Source organism: Cryptomeria japonica, chromosome 5, assembly GCF_030272615.1.
Source record: "Cryptomeria japonica chromosome 5, Sugi_1.0, whole genome shotgun sequence".
In the NCBI taxonomy this organism is placed as follows: Eukaryota; Viridiplantae; Streptophyta; class Pinopsida; order Cupressales; family Cupressaceae; genus Cryptomeria; species Cryptomeria japonica.
In genome coordinates, this window is record NC_081409.1 from 898,869,049 (window position 1) to 898,881,897 (window position 12,849).

Consider the following 12,849-nt stretch of genomic DNA (forward strand, 5'->3'; position numbering starts at 1 on the left):
ATGATTCATTTGATCTCTACCTCTACCTCTACCCCTATTGTTAGAGTCTCCCTTCCTTTTGTTCCTCTCTTCCACCTTAGTAGCAAGTTGATGACATTTTTGGATAGTGGTAGGAGTCCATAGGCTTATCTCTTATTGGATGTTCCACTTTAGGCCACTTAGATACCTAGCCACCTTGATAGATTCCTCTTCTTGGACTTTTGATCTAAGACAAAGCTTTTGAAACTCCTCTGTGTAGGAGGTCACATCAAGGTCTTTTTGCTTCAATCCCTATCTCTTCTTATGAAGTTGGACTTCATAATCCTCTAGTAAGTAGTTCTCCTTGATCTTACTCACCATGGCCTTCCAATTTGTAATAGGTAGCTTCCCCATGCTAACTCTCTCTTCTTGCAAGTACTTCCACCATGTCAAGGCTGCTCCCCTTAGTCTTGATTTGGCAACCTTAACCTTTTGAGCTTCTGTCACACCTTCACACTCAAAGTGGTTCTCCATACCCTCTATCCATTCCATGACGGTGTCAATGTCCATCCTTCCACTGAAATGTGGCAATCCTTCAAAAGATTTGGTATGCAAAGCCTTAATGGCCTTTACAAAAGGTTCTTCATTGATCAAGGGGTTTGGTTCAGGTATTATGTCATCTATGTCAATGGTTTTCTTGCCTTTATCCTTGGTGTCCTCACCCCAGGGTCCATGTGCCCTCTGATCAACCACTTCTTGCAGCTTGCCCCTTATCTCACTCATAGCTTCTTCAAGGAGTCTATTTTTCTCCTTCTGCTCTTCTACCTCCCTAGCCAGCTCTACATTAGTGACCATTATGTTGTCCCCTACTGATTCACTAGAATATAGAGACATACACGGTCCACCAAATCTTTAATTGGCTCTAATACCAATCTGATGGGAATGGGTATGGGACAGACTAGCCTAGCCTATGCTCCTTGATCCTCTCCTTGGATCACCAGGTGTTTCAACCACACCCTAGGGTCTCTAGGAATTCCCTTGCTTGTGGAATACCCTGACCTTGCCCAAACCACCCACCAACAATATGTGATTTTCCTCCCTAAGTCACATCTACTCTCAAGCATCAAAAACCCCCACATAGGCTAATAAGGGTTTAGCACCTCCTTCACCTTCTTAGGTCCTAGCAAGGTTAGGATAGGTCTCTAACATGGTTATCCATCCATTCATGTGCCCCCAAGAGGTTTTAACCTTCCATTTCCTTACCAATCTCACTATTTTGCTTTTTTCCTACAAAATAGAGCTACAAGGAATGTGCCCAATTAGGCCTCCAATCCGGACTTGTAGGGCTCCCTCCTGCAAATGATGCACATACTTGTGAAACTTCCCAAAAGGACTGCTAATAATTTGGCAAGGGCTCAAATATTTTTCTAGTTTTGGGCCTCCAAGTGTCTGTACACTGCCCTAGGTGAATTTTGGAGTTTTTTAGGGTTTTTACAAGGGTTTTAAGGCCTACCTGGGTCACAGTGATGGTTTATTGTCTTTACCACCTTATTTGGATTGGTGGAAGCTCCTCCTTCTCACCAATGGTGCTCCACACATCCCTCTACACTTCCTCCAAAGGGTGCATCCTCCTCTGACCTTCCTTGCTCTCACGGACCTCTGCAATCTTGACCCTTCCTAGTTGGGCACTGTCCAGTCTCACCTAGGAGTGGGTCTTTGGATGGCTTCCTTGCATCTTCAAGGGCCCTTATTACTTTGGAATATTGTACAAGTTTTTCACTCCTATTCCCCATGGTTTCATGGTCTCTCCACAATGGGGATAGGAGTTATCATTCCATTTCACAAAACAGTCCAAAACTGGACAGTGATAGAGTACTTCAGAAAAATAATTACAAACACACAAAAACCTACACAAGAACCTACCCTAAGTGCTCAAAATGAAAGTATACATACAATGTAATATTCACAACACCGTTTATTTCATAAAACAATGCATTATCAACCTGTTAATGCTTCAGTTGTGCCTACTGGCAACAAAAACCCAGTCACAGTCAAGGTCTTTTCTCTTGGCCATATAATCTGATATCCAACCCATCATTTTAGGGTTTGAAACTATATATAGTATCATTTCCTTGGTTTGTGTGCAAAAATTAGGGTTTTCCATGCTAAGCTAAGGTTTTTGACCTATTAGGTGGAAAATTTGCTTGACAACTTTGAAAAGTTGTCATGCAACTTTTTGCAACTTTTGAGCAACTTTTCCAAAGTTGCTTTTCTTAACTCCTAGGCCAACATTGGGTTATCCTATGGACACCACCATGCTAAAAGGACCCCAAATTCATCAATGGCACACATAACCTCTCCTCCACAAGAAATGAGAACCTAGGACCTAAATTAGGACCTAATTAAGACTAATGAGCTCATGGCTCTTATTACATTTACAATGGCTTCTTAAAGAAGCAAAACACCAACAAAACCAAAAGGAGGAAGACCTTAGAAGGGTGCTCCTACACCACCACTAAAAGGAGAATTTTCATCAAAAGAATAATATCAATCAAACAAAAAGAAGATACATCAATAAAAGATATCGATGAGGATATAGGTTTCATGGAGGTTAAACTTCATCGACAAAAGATATCGAAGAAAGCAGAGAAGGTCTTCATTGACGGGAAAAGTTCTCGAGGAAATAATACTATCGGTGCAACATAAAAAGGACCCACCAAAAGGAGTGTTTTCATTGAAAGAATAATATCAATCAAACAAAAGGAAGCTACATCGATAAAAGATATCGATGAGGATACAGGATTCAAGGAGGTTAAAAGGAATGTTCTCGATATGCGTGGTTTTGCTGATGTAACTTTATCGGTGAAGAACAATAAGGGAAAATAAAGAAAAGATGCAATGAGATAATAGACTCATTCATCGATAGGGCATAGTGATATCGATGAAAGAAGTATTTCAATGGAAAAAAAAGGAGGACACCGAAGCCCAAGGTTTCTTCGACATAAAACCCGATGGATATTAGATATGTTTCGATGAGGAGATAGCCATACTGATCGAATATAGTATTTCGATGAAGGGAAAAAATACTTGATTGAATTAATATTGAAAACAAAAGTATTGTCAATAGAAACAAAGAGATCAATGGACTAAAGAGACAAATGATCGAAAGATATATCCTCATCGAAATGATTATTTATTGCCGTGAAAATCATAAACAAATCCTAGGGAAGATCACATCGCCATTAAATTCAAACATGTGCCCGAGTGACCGTTGTCCAAAGCGCCATTACTAACTGATTAAATACACTATAAGTAGTGGATCAACCATCAAAGGACACAACATTAAGGAATTCATAGGCGATGAACTGAAAGTAGGAATTGGGAGAATTCACAGATAAAGCTCAGTAATTCCAAGTAAGTTGTTTGCACACAGACCTCTTTTTCAAAATTCAAATGGAATCATCATCTAAAACTAATAAGACCAGAAAGGGAAAAGAACCTATTGTTGCAGAAGAAAACCCTAAAATATAGAAAAGGGAAGGGCATTCTTTGGCCCAGGACCTGATTGACCAGTGCCCATCATCTAGTTTGAAGTCCAAGAAGATTAGAGCTGATGAGGAAGGCCTGGAGGACCAGTTTGAGGATCTTGGAGACATATGGATAGAGTTGAGAGGGTATGAATTATTCATATATGGGTACAACAAAAGAGTTTCCCCTTAACCTATCAATAATTTATGGTGATTGAACTTAGGAAGGTTAGTTGTGGCTAATGTATTCATGAATGTGGAGCTCATGAAGGCATTGGCAAACAATTATGACCCTAAAACCAGGACAATATATAACTACATGGGTGAGCCAATTCTTGCAATCACAAATGAGGTTATTGACACTATGTTCGAGTTGGATTGGGGATTTGAAGAATTGATTGACCTCAAGAAATTAAGAAGTGAATATTTTAACCTAGAGCACATTTACAAAACATGGAGACTCCCTATACATAGACCTAGGAATGCAGGGTCCTTAGTGCCACTAGGTCAGGATGAAAAAGCTCCCTATGATGTCAACTCTTTCCATCCATATTTCAAGTATACCTATTATTGTGCTGCCCAAGTGCTAGGGATAAAAGCCCATCCTTTGATGGATATTGCAGCCATGGTCATTTGTGCTGCTTTGCAGTCTAAGGACCCCCGCTTCTTTGATTTTTCTGCTTATTTGGTTGAGGTTTTGAATCATGGCTTATAAAAGTTAAAGGGGGATGTCATCAATGTTCATTTCAATAATTATTCCTTACTTATGCATATGTTATTGTATGTGGGCCAAGATGAAGGTTTATGGCTAGAAGAGTTATGTGTCAGGACATATGACAATGCTGGAATGAGAAAACCAGTTCAACTATGGGTTTCTTCATGGGACCAGAGGTATGTGAATAATCAATATTGGCATTTTGAGAAGTTCTTTGTCAAGCCATTATATAGACTATTGGGATGCCCATGCGATCATGCCCTTGCACCAAAGGTTCAAAGATTCCTAAGACCAAAAGATTTCGCTGAAGATCTCTCAATTGAACACAATTGGGGAGATTGGTATTGTTTTTCAAACTGCACACAAGTCAGGGTATACGGGATTGAAGGGAGACCATACTTACTACCACTTACAGTCCCTAACAGAGTGGCTTATTTGGAAATTGTGAGGCAACTATCAATAGTGAGTACAGAACATCTGACAAGCCATGGAAAACAATCAATTGTACCTTGGTTGTTAGTATTTTCAGATTTTATTGTGAAAAGTTCAAAGAGTTATGGCCTGCTGTAGTCAAAATTGGATTATTATGGCATGGCTATGGGGGATCCAAGGCCCAATTTCAATCCTAAAGGATACATAAGGATAGCCCAGTCATCACAAAAGCTGAAGGTAGGAGAGCATAAATCTTACCTACTGGATGACCTCATTAAGAACATTGGTAGAGAAGAGGCCAGAGTGAAGCGAATAAATTTTGAGAAAGCAATGCAGGCTTATAAATGGAAGCTTTATAAAAGGAAAATGGATGAGAATGTGCTACAAAAGATTGAAGACCCCTTGGAGTTGGCCAACAAACTTGTGGAGCATGAATTGGAAATACTTGAGGGAGTCCCGCCTCATGTTTTTAGGGATTACATTGATACTATTAGGAATACAGAGCCTTTGGCTCATATGTCTCCTGCTTCCACATCTGGCATCATTCCATTCACTCCTCGAGAGGATTACCCCCCTGGTTATGTAGAGGATACACCAATAGACTTGGCAATAGGACAACTGAATGTTCGAGAAGTGGCTGACATCATATTCCTAGAGCATGAGGATTTCATTGCTGATAGTGACTTCATTGCTTCCAAGGAGTTCCCCACATTCCTCTATCAACATAAAGGATCTCAAATTAGGAATAACATGAGAAATAGTGAAGAAGAGTAGCAGCTTCAAAAGTTACAAGAGGAGATGGATCTTGTGATGAGAGAAATGACACCTCAGAAGGGAAGACAGTTGCTTAAGGAAGCTAGTGTGCTATTATACTCTGGATGGGACATAAACTCTGCCTTGTTGTTTGATAGATTGCTTAAGAAACAGGACCCAAGTAGGCAAATGATGCCAAAAGAGATTGATAAACTCTTTAGAGGATCAGGATATGATCCAGATCAGAAGGCTCTTCTATAGTGGGCTATCTATCCCAAAGATAAAAGACCTATATTGGTTGATAGAGAAGAAGCTTTTGGACATTTGATGGTGTAGTAGGTTGGAAAGACTGACCCTAGAACAACTGCCAAACTAAATTTGGATGTTGCTAAACTGAACCAAGATCAGATAGAGTTTCTGGTCTAAGAAAATTGTACATACAAAAGCCTATATGAGAAAACCAATGAAGAAAAATAGAGGCTACAAGCAAGATTGCTTCAGATTGATATAGGTACCAGTCAAATAGGGATGACATACGGTGTTGATAGAGATGCCATGGATGCCTTGATAGATGCTATGTATTGGAGGAACAAGGCCAAAAAGATATCTCAGACACTAAAAAAGGAACAACAAAAGATGGATAAGTTAGTTCTCGAGGTCGTTGACCATATATTCAAAAGTATGATGGAGGTTGTAAAAATCTATTGGAAGACATACACTGGAACAGTCAAAGCTATGAAAGAGCATGAAAGGCTTAGGTCTCGGTTGGAAGGCTTGATGAATGACAATAGTTTGATGAATTTAGGTGAGAAAATTGAAGTTGAGGCTCACTTGAAGTCCCATCATGAATTGGCAAATCAATTAAGGAAAGAGCATCAGAGGCTGGACAATGAGAATACCCCTAGGGTGCCCTCTTTTTATAGTAATGGTGAGTTAGTATCGTTGGAATAGTGGAAACAAGAGTTCAGTGATGAGAAGAATCGAGCAGTAGTAGAGTTGGATCGGGACAAAGATTTGTCACTTTGTGTTAACAATATTCTATCCAACCAGACAAAAAGCGACGTGAGGAAACTAAACAATGACATTCTAATGTATAAAGATGATAAGTACATTGAACACATAGGAATGTTGAACTTGTTTATCTTCCAGTTTGTTAACAAAAGTGCTAATTAATAGTTATGTGCTAAAAAGCCACGATGCTTGGTGACAATGTATACCCTCATATAAATGAGGGAATTTTTGTAACAATAAGGATCATTAGAGAAGAATTAGAATATAGCCTCAGGCTTACTGTTGTACCATTTTGTGAACATACATAATATAATCACTCATCTTTCCTTTGTGTATATGTTGTGGATTACTGCATCTTTCTGTAGGCAGTTGCTTGTGATATTATCTAAAGGAGATAAGGTTACTTATGTTCTAGTAAAACTTTGGATTTCATATTGTGGATTTGAATAAAGATTTACTTGCGAATATAGTTTTGTATATAGTGTGCATGCATATTATCTCAACCATGGTGCACCTGCATATGTATATAGTTTTGTTTATAGGTGGAAAGCTTGAGGTTCAATGTCTAACTTGGTTGCTCTGATACCATATGTAATATTCCATTAATTCTATACTTAAAGAAAATAAATTGTGATCTATATTAAGATAAAAAATTGAGCATTTCAAAATAAAACATAACTACTTCAGTTGAAGGAAAAAACTAACTAAATGTTCTTCAACATAATAAGAATCTAACTAATTTATCTAAAAGGAAGGTAATCTTTTAACGATAAAAAACATTGAACAAATATTATTAAGCTAATCAATATGAGAAAGGAATTCAAATGGCAAGTTTCATTTTTGAGGGAAGAGATAAAGGTTCAGAGGTTACTGTTATCACTGTTTAAAAAATGGGTATTCTTTTCCATAATTGGTTAAGTCTATGAAATTCTTGGGTCAGGTATGGCCTTGTGACTTCTATTGCTTTGGGTCCTAAAGAGGGTTTAGGGTTTAGGTTTAATCACTTTCAAAATGTCTAAGAAAAAACCCTTATAATTCTATTTCCCTATTACTTTATTCACTTAAGTAATGGGTCATTTTGTCATGCAAAGTGTTCCCCCCATTGTTTTTTACCTAGGCGGTCCTTTTAAATGTTTTAATTTTTATTCGTCTTTAAATTACCTTTTCTAATGACCGTCGAGCCTTGTAATTGTCGTGCAACTCTCAGTCAATCGGATGGCCTGCGTGGATTTGCGAACTCAACATGCCCGAAAGTTACCTATCGCGAAGTAGCAAAAAGGTTTGGCGGGACCCAGCGATGAGGACTTCTTTCTTAGCTAAAGGGAAATCGGTTTGGAAAGAGATCAAAGGCCTATGTTGATTCGCAACCTAAAGATGCTCGTGGTTTACAAGTTGCAAAATGGCGAAAAGATGGTGGGCCCAGGTGAAGTGGTTAGTAGAAAGAGTAATAGCAGTGCAAGTCACTGAGATTTGACGCCCCACATTGTTTCGCGAGATAAAGATAACCAAGTTTTACCCTTCTGCAAAATAGCGAAAGGGTTTGGTGGGCCCAATGTCCAAGCTTCATCTGAAGATTAAAGACCAATCATGTTCCATCTGATCGAAAGGCCCTCGTTATTTCATGAGATCAAAGCACACGTGCTTTAACTATTGTGAAATAGCGAAAGCTTGTGGTGGGTCCCAAAAGCTGATGGGTTTTCTAATGAGTAAAGAGTGAGTGGTTCAGAGAATTATCAATGGCTTGAGTTGATTTGCAAACCAAAGATGCTCGAGAGTTAGTTTTTGTGAAGTGGCAAAATGACATGGCATTCCAAGTAAGCAGTCTAGGAGGTAGGGATCATAAATCAAAAGGTTATACATGTCCTCCAGATCACGTAAAACAAAGAACAAATTTGGTGACCAAGTGGTGGGCCCAACAAACAGAATGATATAAACTGAAGACAAAGAGGTGACCTGTCAGGCACATGTGGCATTTCAGAAGTGGATCCTGCTAAAGTCTTTCAGCAAGTAGGAAGTTGACACGTTAGTTCAAGAGGGATCGCATGCCAAAGTGAATGGCACTGATTCAAAGGGACCACGTCTTGCGGTTCTAACAAGTTGTTAAAGGAAGGGCATCTCAAGAAGGATCTAATGGCGGGTGTTATTTCACAACCTTTAAATGCACGATGGTTACCATTCGTGAAATAGAAAAAATGGTTAGTGTTAACCATTTTGAACGCGGTTAGTGATATAAACCTCCAGGTTATGACAATGTAAAGATCGATCAAGTTTCAGTCGATCAGATAGCTAGTGCAGCTTCGTGAGGTCAAGATGCAAGATGGTTACCCATCGCAAAATAGTGAAAGGATTTTCAGCCTATTACCAAGCAAGGAAGAGTCAAAAGGGTAAAAGTGGTGCAAGTTCTATTTGATCCAATGGTTGGTGTTTTTTTACTAGATGAACATGTAAGAGCTTTACACTCTGTAAAACAACGAAAGAGCAAAATGAAAAATACTCAAAGCAATTTTAATCCATTGGAGCCAAATTTTTGAATTCTTTCATGAATTCAATTTTGAAGGGACGGCCAAAGCATGAGGTCTTAATGTTGTAGTTAAGGAGCCAAATTGCCATATATATCCTTGCATCAATTGAATGAGGGTATCATTTCACAAAAGAAGTTTCAGAGAGAGCTGGTGCAGAGCAGAAGTTTGCAAACTGAAATCAGGTTCTCTTGCTCTTTGTTTACCCATTGCTTAAATATTGTTGAATTGTGGTCTTATCCTGTTAGAAAATTTCTTTGATTGATAATTGGCTTAGTTGCATACTCCTAAAATGGGACCTAGAAGAGAATTAATAGGGAAGGTAAATTACCAGGACCGAAATATTTGTGATGACTTTCTTGAGCAGTTAACCATGTCGACCAATGTCGGGGCTAGGGCCAAGGAGTTAGTGCCAAAAAACCCCCGTTTGAAAATTGGGGATGGTTTATATGATAAAAGAAATTGGTTGAGGGACCCTAAAATAGGGATATCTGGTCTCAGTTTGTTTAAAGTGGATTTTGGTTAGAGACATGCCCCTTCCCCTATGAATAGTATCTGGAATTTAGATGTAGGGAAGCTTGTGGGCCCAGGTGTTTTCATGGATGTAGATCTGTTGACCCTAATTGCACAGAATTATGACCCTGCTGCCAGATGCATTAGAAACATAAAGGGACCAGCCCTTGTTGAAATCAAAGATGATGAATTTAGGAATGTCTTCAAGCTTAGTGAAGCTTCCAGCTACCTTGAGCCTATTAATTTTGAGGCATTAACCCAAGTTTACAATGCCCAAAGAGATCATCTTAGGAGTGGCCCATTGAGAGAATTTTTTGTCAAAATAGGGGGATTAACAGTTGTAGGCCCTAGCACAATGGAGCCATTTTCCCTGAATTTATTTACCTTGAGAGCTAAGGGTATGTACTGGAGATTATGTCAAATCTTTGGAGAAGATGCTAAGAAAAACATGCCTGTCCATTATATGTTAATGATTGACCAAATTTTGAACCCTTCCCTGGCCATAACATTTGACTTTGCTCCTTTCCTCTCTGATGCTATCCATGCAGGCTTAGTAGGAATTAAGAATGGTAAGGTAGACAAGCCATTTGGATGGTATTCCTTGTTGATGCATATGTTTCTATACAAAGGGGCTGATTATTTTGCAAAAGAGATGGACCTGGTTAAGGTCAAGGATAAAGAGGAGATGCCAGTGCAATTGTGGAGTACTATTCTATCTTGGGATAGAGAGGATGCAAGTTATCTGAAGTTTGATAGATGCTTTGCATCTAAAATTAGAGTTCTCTTGTGTGCAGAAAACCCTAGGATTCCCAAGGCTCTTTTGGAATTCCTTAGGCCCAAAGAATTTGTAGAGGATATCAAGATTGTTCATAACTGGGGAGATATGTATCTATATCCTGTTTCTACTATTTTTAGAGTGTTTGGATTTAGAGGTACCCCTTATCTACTACCCTATCAGGTTCCATTAAAGATAGGGTTTGCAGAAGTATTAAGACAGATTGGAGGAGTGCAGGAGGCCGAGTTAACTAACAAGGGTAAAGGAACAATTTTCCCAACCATCACCATGGCTCATCATTTTGTAATTACCAAAGGTGGATGGAATTATTTTGAAGAATTCTTTAAACCATACATGTTATCAACTACAGTGTCAAGGTGTGCCGACCCTGAAGATTTCTTCAATGACATGTTCCGGAAGAGAGTAGTTTGTAAAATTAGGCCTCACCAATTCCAATTCCCTGAAGATTTGATCAGGAATGAATTTAGTCTAGATGAGTAGGAGTTGATGAAGGAGAAGTGGATTGCATACAGAAGAGCCCTTGACTTTATCCATCAATTTGATTCTAGTTATGATCCTCTCTCTAGTTTTACCCCTTTTGAAGAAAAGGTTAAATTCTTAATTCTTTATTTTGAAGATTTAATGCAAACCCTGAAGGAAAAAAGAGAAGCCATAATGCAGAATGATCCTAACAGGGCTAAATTGGTCCTAGCCAAGCCTACCTTTGCTAAGGCTATTCCACTAGGTGATTATATAATGCATAAAAGATTTAAGTATACTGTAATGATGCTAGTAACAGGTGAACCTTCTACTACTAGAGGGAAAAGGGCCATTGAAGATACTATTGAGATTCAGGATTCACCTAAGAGGCAGAGGACAAGTAAATAATTTGAAATTGATGACCCTCAGTACTCCATCTTAGTCCCCTATTGATATAGGAGATGAGCAAGCGGTGGCTGAGCAATTGATACAATTGGGGAGTCTGGGTGAAATTGCCTACACCTACAATGAGACTCGAGAAGGAATATCAGAAGAGCCACCCTATGCTGAAATGGATGTAACTAATGGTGAGCTATAGGGAAAAGAATTGGACATTACTATCAAAAACTCTAGTGAAGAATTCCTAGCTGACAACAATTTTGTCACATCAGGAGCTTTTATGCAGTTTCTATGGAAGCAAAATATTGATCAATTCAAGATCAGATGTGAGCAAAGGGTAAATGAACAACCTCTCAAGGATGCAGCCCAAGTGGAGGAAGAGGTCAAACAAGAAATGATGGCTGAGTTCAAAGGTATCACTCCTGAGGCTGGAAGAGAGATGGTGGATAAGGCTGGTGTGATAATCCTCCCTGAATGGGATATAGCTGATGCATTGGTTCTTGAAGTGGTCAGAAAGGAAACTAAGCCAATGAAGGGAGTGGTATTCAGCAAAGATGACACTTTTCTAGTTATGCGGTCCCTTAAAAGAGATGAAGGTAGAAGAAGGAAAGATACCTCACAGTCTAACCTTCTAGGAGCTATGATAGTTAGAAGAGTTCAGGATATAGGGGTAGTTGAAGTAGCTAGTACTATTTTAGAGACTACTAAGTTCAATGTAGTAGTAGCAGAGAAGGAAGCAAAAGAAAAGGTTGATCTCCAAATTAGGTTGGAAACAATTTTAAAGGCTTATAATGAAGCCAAAAAAGAGGTAGCCAGCAAGGACACTATCATTGCCAAACTTCAAAGTCAGCTGATGGGACAATACCAAGGAGGTGAGTCCTCTACCTTGGCAATTTCTTCTTCTCCAGCAAGGCCCCCACCTACTAGTCCAATCATAGAATTCCCTCCTTCTCCTATGCCTTTTGGTTTTCAACCAGCTGAGACTTATCAACATGAATTGGAAAAGTTGAAATAGGCTCATGCCTTATTTGCAAATAAGTATGAGGAGAAGATAATGTTGGCATATGCACACTCCAATGAGACATTGTATGTGATTAAAGGTTTTGTCATTGATGGCAACCTTACAATCCTATGGCACCAGCAAGGCATTACACTGGCAAGGCATTACACCATCAAAATAGTTCACCGACATCAATAGATCACACTCTACACTGGTACAGAGAAAGGAAGCATACCGACACAGTGGCCGATAGGATTTTTGTTATAATATATTGTGTTTATTATTGTAAAAACCTTGTAAGCTGACATGGCAAGTTGTAAAATGACTCTTATATATAAAAGAGATCATTGTAGACATTTTAAAAAGCAATGTAAGCGAAAAAGGAAGATATTAGGTAGACCTATTATGCAAAATATAGGTTAAAGGTTTTATGTAAAGAATAGAGCAGAAACTAGTACTGGATCAGGCATTATAGATGCTATTGTAAAGTAGTACAAGATATTGGATTTTCATAATCCATATTGTAAGTCAGTGAGACTTCCCATTGAGTAGTGAGCTCTAGGCAGTTGGCCTTCCTGCATGTGCAAGCCCCTCTTTTGTAAGTAATATTCTCTTATTGGCTAGTAAGTGGATATTGTGGGTCACAAATCCTACTGAGGTTTTTCCCACATCGGGTTTCCTCGTTAAATCCTTGTGTCATGGTGTGCTTTTCATGTGGATGTTTTTAATTCTATTTATTTCATTATTTCTTGCATACCAGTACACTG